The 7,814-nt window shown below is 36.5% G+C and overlaps 1 non-coding gene across 1 annotated transcript; it reads left to right on the forward strand.

Annotated features, from left to right (window-relative positions):
- The first annotated feature begins 1,563 nt into the window (after nucleotides 1-1,563).
- LOC148574881 (small nucleolar RNA R71) lies at nucleotides 1,564-1,671 on the forward strand. Its single transcript, XR_015905491.1, has one exon. It is a non-coding gene; the product is annotated as a small nucleolar RNA R71 (small nucleolar RNA).
- The last annotated feature ends 6,143 nt before the right edge of the window (nucleotides 1,672-7,814 follow it).

Here is a 7,814-nt window from a genome sequence, read left to right on the forward strand (position 1 = left end):
CTTTGTTTGACTTTGTATTGAGAGAAGCTTTTCATGCTTCCTCTCCATTGTTACAGAAGGATAGCTTTGGGCCTTAAACACAAGGTAGTCCCCCTTCAATCGAAGGACTAATTCTCCTCTGTTAACATCTATCACAACTCCTGCTGTGGCTAGGAAAGGTCTTCCAAAGATGATGGATTCATCCTCATCCTTCCCAGTGTCTAGGATTATGGAATCAGCAGGGATGTAAAGGCCTTCAACGTTTACTAGCACGTCCTCTACTTGTCCATAAGCCTGTTTTCTTGAGTTGTCTGCCATTTCTAATGAGATTCTGGCAGCTTGCACCTAAAACATTCTCAGTTTCTCCATTACAGAGAGTGGCATGAGGTTTATCCCTGACCCAAGGTCACACAGAGCCTTCTCAAAGGTCATGGTGCCTATGGTACAAGGTATTAAGAACTTTTCAGGATCCTGTTTCTTCTTAGGCAATGTCAGTTGATCCAGATCACTTAGTTCCTTGATGAGCAAGGGAGGTTCATCTTCCCAAGTCTCATTACCAAATAATTTGGCATTTAGCTTCATGATTGCACCAAGGTACTTGGCAACTTGCTCTTCAGTAATATCCTCATTCTCTTCAGAAGAAGAATACTCATCAGAGCTTATGAAGGGCATAAGGAGGTTTAATGGAATCTCTATGGTCTCCAGATGAGCCTCAGAGTCCTTTGGTTCCTCAAAGAGAAACTCCTTGTTGATCACTGGACATCCCAGGAGGTCTTCCTCACTGGGATTCACGTCCTCTTCCTCTTTTGTGGGTTCGGCCATGATTATTATATCAATGGCCTTGCACTCTCTCTTTGGATTCTCTTCTGTATTGCTTGGGAGAGTACTAGGAGGTGTTTCAGTAATTTTTTTACTCAGCTGGCCCACTTGTGCCTCCAAATTTCTTATGGAGGACCTTGTTTTACTCATGAAACTTAGAGTGGCCTTGGACAGATCAGAGACTAAGTTTGCTAAATTAGAGGTATTTTGTTCAGAGTTCTCTGTCTGTTGCTGAGAAGATGATGGAAAAGGCTTGCTATTACTGAGCCTGTTTCTTCCACCATTATTAAAGCCTTGTTGAGGCTTTTGTTGATCCTTCCATGAGAAATTTGGATGATTTCTCCATGATGAATTATAGGTGTTTCCATAAGGTTCACCCATGTAATTTACCTCTGCTATTGCAAGGTTATCAGGATCATAAGCTTCTTCTTCAGAAGATGCCTCTTTAGTACTGTTGGATGCATTTTGCCATCCATTCAGACTTTGGGAAATCATGTTGACTTGCTGAGTCAACACTTTGTTCTGAGCCAATATGGCATTCAGAGCATCAATTTCAAGAACTCTCTTCTTCTGAGGCGTCCCATTATTCACGTAATTTCTCTCAGAAGTATACATGAATTGATTATTTGCAACCATGTCAATAAGTTCTTGAGCTTCTGCAGGCGTTTTCTTTAGGTGAATGGATCCACTTGTAGAATGGTCCAGTGACATCTTGGAGAACTCAGACAGACCATAATAGAATATATCTAGAATGGTCCATTCTGAAAGCTTGTCAGGAGGACACCTTTTGGTCATCTGCTTGTATCTTTCCCAAGCTTCATAGAGGGATTCACCATCTTTTTGCTTGAAGGTCTGAACATCCACTCTAAGCTTGCTCAGCTTTTGAGGAGGAAAGAACTTAGCCAAGAAGGCCGTGACCAGCTTATCCCAAGAGTTCAGGCTATCTTTAGGTTATGAGTCCAACCATGTTCTAGCTCTGTCTCTTACAGCAAAAGGGAAAAGCATGAGCCTGTAGACTTTAGGATCTACTCCATTAGTCTTAACAGTCTCACAGATCTGCAGGAACTCAGTTAAAAACTAGTAGGGATCTTCTGATGGAAGTCCATGAAATTTGCAGTTCTGTTGCATTAGAGCAACTAATTGAGGTTTCAGCTCAAAATTGTTTGCTCCAATGGTGGGGATTGAGATGCTTCTTCCATCAAACTTGGAAGTAGGTGTAGTATAATCACCAAGCATCCTCCTTGCATTATTGTTGTTAGGTTCGGCTGCCATCCCCTTTTCTTGTTCGAAAATTTCAGTAAGGTTGTCTCTGGATTGTTGTAATTTAGCTTCTCTTAGTTTCCTCTTGAGAGTCCTTTCAGGTTCTGGATCAGCTTCAATAAGAATGCCTTTTTTCTTGTTCCTGCTCATATGAAAGAGAAGAGAACAAGAAAAGAAGGGGAATCCTCTATGTCACAATAAAGAGGTTCCTTATTGTTAGTAGAAGAAGAAAGGGAATAGGAGTGAAGAAGAATGGATAATCCAAACACAAGGGTGAGGATAGGAGCAGTGATTTGAGATGAGGGGAAGTGTTAGTAATTGAATAAATAAATAGAATAAGATGAGGAAGAGAAGAATTCGAAAATTTAAACAAATTAAAAAATTAAGGTTAAAATTCGAAAATTAAAATTGAAATTAAGTTAAATTAAAATTTAAAACAATTAATTAATTAAAAAGAATTTTTGAAAAAGAGGGAGGTATTTTTGAAAATTGGAGAGAGAAGAGTAGTTAGGTGGTTTTGAAAAAGATAAGAAATAAACAAAAAGTCAATTATTTAGTTGATTGAAAAAGATTTGAAAATCAATTTTGAAAAGATAAGAAGATAAGAAGTTGGAAAAGATATTTTAAAATCAAATTTTTTTTTGAAAAAGATAAAATTTTGAAAAAGATATGATATAAAGGATATGATAAAAAGATATAATTAAAAATATTTAATTTTTAAGATTAAAATTGATTACTTGACTAACAAGAAACTAAAAGATAAGATTCTAGAATATAAAGATTGAACCTTTCTTAACAAGAAAGTAACAAACTTCAAATTTTTGAACCAATCACATTACTTGTTAGTTAAGTTTCGAAAATTTTGAAATAAAATTAAGAAAAAGATTTTGAAAATAATTTTTGAAATTTTCGAAAATCATAAAAAAAATGAAAAAGATTTGATTTTTGAAAAAGTTTTGAAAAAGATAAGATTTTTAAAATTGAAATTTTGACTTTACTCATAAGAAATAGTTAAATTTTAAAAATTTTTGAAAAAGTCAACCCAAAATTTCGAAATTTTGAGAGAAAAAAAAGGACAAGATATATTTTTTTTATTTTTGAATTTTTTATGATGAGAGAGAAAAACATAAAAATGACCCAAAACATGAAAATTTTGGATCAAAACCAATGATGCATGCAAGAACACTATGAATGTCAAGATGAATACCAAGAACACTTTGAAGATCATGATGAACATCAAGAACATATTTTTGAAAAATTTTTTATGCAAAGAAAACTTGCAAGACACCAAACTTAGAAATCTTTAATGCTTAGACACCATGAATGCAAAAATGCACATGAAAAACAACCAAAGATACAAAAAAAAAAAACATCAAGATCAAACAAGAAGACTTACCAAGAACAACTTGAAGATCATGAAGATCACTATGAATGCATGAATTTTCGAAAAATACATAAATTTTTAGAAAAATGCAATTGACACCAAACTAAAAAATTGACTCAAGACTCAAACAGACAACATAAAATATTTTTGATTTTTATGATTTTATTATTTTTTTTTTTTTGGATTTTTTGTATATTTTTTCAAAAACATATAGGAAAAAGGAAGTAATGAATTCAAAGTCCTCAATCAAGATTCCAGGAATCATACCAGGTTAGTCTAAAGCTTGATGGCCAGCCAAGATTCAACATACCATTTTGAAACTTTAGAATTCATTCTTAAAAATTTAGAATGATTTTTGAAAACAAAAGGAATAATTTTTGAAAGATTTTTGAAAACATTTTGAAAGGAAAATTACCTAATCTGAGCAACAAGATAAACCGTCAGTTGTCCAAACTCGAACAATCCCCGGCAACGGCGCCAAAAACTTGGTGTGCGAAATCGTGATCATTCGTTCCTTGGCAACGGCGCCAAAAACTTGGTGTGCGAAATCGTGATGATTCCTTTCTTGGTAACAGCGCTAAAAACTCAATACGCACGTTCATGTTCTTAATTCTGTTTCACAACTTCGTACAACTAACCAGCAAGTGCACTGGGTCGTCCAAGTAATAAACCTTACGTGAGTAAGGGTCGATCCCACGGAGATTGTCGGCTTGAAGCAAGCTATGGTCACCTTGTAAATCTCAGTCAGGCGGATTCAAATGTATTAAGAGATTATAGTGTACTAAAAGATAATTAAAATAGGATAGAGATACTTATGTAATTCATTGGTGAGAATTTAGATAAGCGTATAGAGATGCTTTTGTCCCTCTGAACCTCTGCTTTCCTACTGTCTTCATCCAATCCTTCCTACTCCTTTCCATGGCAAGCTTTATGTAGGGCATCACCGTTGTCAATGGCTACATCCCATCCTCTCAGTGAAAAAGGTCCAAATGCTCTGTCACGGCACGGCTAATCATCTGTCGGTTCTCAATCATACTGGAATAGGATTTACTATCCTTTTGGGTCTGTCACTACGCCCAGCATTCGTGAGTTTGAAGTTCGTCACAGCCATCCCTTCCCAGATCCTACTCGGAATACCACAAACAAGGTTTAGACTTTCCGGATCTCAAGAATGGCCATCCATGGGTTCTAACTTATACCACGAAGATTCTAATATCTCGGACTCAGTCCCCTGTATTAGATATCTAAGAGATATTCATTCTAGCTTGTTTGCATATAGAACGGAAGTGTTTGACAGGCACGCGTTCATAAGTGAGAATGATGATGAGTGTCACATAATCATCACATTCATCATGCTCTTGGGTGCGAATGGATATCTTAGAAGCGGAATAAGTTGAATTGAATAGAAAAACAGTAGTACTTTGTATTAATTCATGAGGAACAGCAGAGCTCCACACCTTAATCTATGGTGTGTAGAAACTCTACCGTTGAAAATACATAAGTGATAAGTGTTCAGGCATGGCCGAATGGCCAGCCCCCATAAAGGTCTCAGTTAGCATAAAACTAATCAAAGAGAATGTAAATACAATAGTAAAAAGTCTTATTTAAACTAAACTAGTTACTAGGGTTACAGAAATGAGTAAATGATTCAGAAATTCACTTCCGGGAACCACTTGGTGTGTGCTTGGACTGAGCATTGAGCTTTACACGTGTAGAGGTCTTTCTTGGAGTTGAACGCCAGTTTGTAACCTGTTTCTGGCGTTTAACTCCACTTTGCAACCTGTTTCTGGCGTTTGACTCCAGAATGCAGCATGGAACTGGCGTTCAACGCCAGTTTACGTCATCTATCCTTAATCAAAGTATGGACTATTATATATTTCTGGAAAACCCTGGATGTCTACTTTCGAACGTAATTGGAAGCGCGCCATTTAAAGGGAGGTCAGAATCCAACAGCATCTGCAGTCCTTCTTCAACCTCTGAATCTGATTTTTGCTCAAGTCCCTCAATTTCAGCCAGAAAATATCTGAAATCACAGAAAAACACACAAACTCATAGTAAAGTACAGAAATGTGAATTTAGCATAAAAACTAATAAAAACATCCCTAAAAGTAACTAGATCCTACTAAAAATATACTAAAAACAATGCCAAAAAGCGTATAAATTATCCGCTCATTAGTCTCTCATCCACATAGTAAACCACGTATGCTTTATTTCCTTTCTTTTATATTCAATTCTTTTCGACAGAGAAGAAAGTTTACTGGTGCATGAATCCCCACACTTCGTACAACTGAACCAGCAAGTGCATTGGGTCGTCCAAGTAATACCTGAGTGAGTCAGGGTCGATCCCACGAGCATTGTGGTTTGAAGCAAGCTATGGTTATCTTGCAGATCTTAGTCAGGTGAGTAGGAGTTTTTTGGATTTGTGAGATCTAAACTAGGTTGATATGTTTAATTGCATAAAAGGAAATAAAGAAAAAGGGTAGTCAGAACTCAGAAGTAGTGTAAACTATGATAGGAAGGTGGTTAAGGATTGAAGATGCTTTGTCCTTCTAGATTAACTCTGGTATTATTGTCTTCTTCAATTGTGAATGATTTCCTCTATGGAAGGCTGTATGTGATTAACGCTGGTTTGAGCAGCCGTCAATACTCCTCCAGATCTGAACCGCAGGGTTAGTACGAATCCAGTCTGATTGAAAGTGAAGCTCCTGTAGTTCATTCTCTTTTGTGATCCTACTCAAAATGCCACAGACAATGTCAGATCTTCCAAATCAGAGGATGCTATTCCTTTGGGTTCTAGCCTCTACTACAGAGACCCTAATCTCCCCATACTTTGGCTGAACTAGTGTCTCGAGAAGTCCCCAACGAAGTCATGGATTAGCCGTCTAAGAGATGTATAATCAAGCTGGTGGTTCATCATTGTCCGATGAAAGACACACTCTGAACCCATGTAGAATGTGATAACCTTATGCCAATTCAATTGCATTCATATTGATTAAGAACGAAGATATATCTTAGAATAGATAATCAAACACGAATTGAGAAAGAACAGTAATACTTTTATTAATCCATAAAACTCAGCAGGGCTCCATCCCTCAACCTAGGAGATTTAGAAACTCATACTGATAGAAAATACAATATGAAAAACGAAATATGGCAGATCTTCCTTTATGAGAGGTGTAAAAGTTCTTTAAATACTAAACTAATGACTAAGGATTACATAAGAAAGGGTAAAATAGTCTTTTAGTGCTAAAATCCACTTTTGGGGCCCACTTGGTGAGTGTTTGGGATGAGCTTTGATGAGATCCATGTGCTAGGAGGCCTTTAGAGCATTGAACGCTGGCTAGGAGGTCCTCTTTGGGCGTTTGGATGCTAGTCTCCTGCTTTGGGCGCTGGACGCCAGTTTTAGGCCTTCAATTCTGAAGCAAAGTATGGACTATTATACATTGCTGAAACGCTCTGAAAGTCAGCTTTCTATAGCCATTGAGAATGCTCCATTTGGACTTCTGTAGCTCCAGAAAATCTCTTTCGAGTGCAAGGAGGTCATATCTGGACAGCATCTGCAGTGCTTTCTCTGTCTCTGAATCAGACTTTTGCTCCAGCTCCTCAATTTCAGTTAGAAAATACTTGAAATTGCATAAAAACAAACAAACCCAAAGTAGAATCCAAAAATGTAAATTTTACACTAAAACCTATGAAAACTTAATAAAACTTAAACAAAACATGCTAAAAACTATATGAAAATGATGCCAAAATGCGTATAAAATATCCGCTCATCACAACACCAAATTTAAACTGTTGCTTGTCCCCAAGCAACTAAAAACAAAGTAGGATAAAAAGAAGAGTAAGATACAATAAATCTCAGAGTTTTCAATGAAGCTCAGTTTTAATTAGATGAACGGGACTTAGTAGCTTTTTGCTTCTGAATAGTTTTGGCATCTCACTATCCATTGAAACTCAGAAATGTTGGTCTCTTTAGGAACATAGGATCCAGATGATATTATTGACTCTCCTAGTTCAGTTCATTTTTATTATTGAACACAGCTTTCAGAGTCTTAGCCGTGACCCTAAGCACTTTGTTTTCCAGTATTACCACTGAATACATAAATGCCACAGACACTTTAACTAGGTGAACCCCTTAGGATTGCGATTCAGCTTTGCTAGAATCCCCAGATAGAGGTGTCCAGAGTTTTTAAGCACACTCTTAGGATCTTTGGATCCTTTTACCCTTGCCTTTTGATTTAAAGGGTTATTGGCTTTTTGCTCTTGTCTTTTGGTTTAAAGAGCTATTGGCTTTTTCTGCTTTTTATTTATTATTTTTTTTTCATTTTTTTTGCATGCATATGCATATATATATATTCTTTTGCAACATGAT

This window comes from Arachis ipaensis, chromosome B2, assembly GCF_059453495.1.
Source record: "Arachis ipaensis isolate K30076 ecotype BB chromosome B2, ASM5945349v1, whole genome shotgun sequence".
In the NCBI taxonomy this organism is placed as follows: Eukaryota; Viridiplantae; Streptophyta; class Magnoliopsida; order Fabales; family Fabaceae; genus Arachis; species Arachis ipaensis.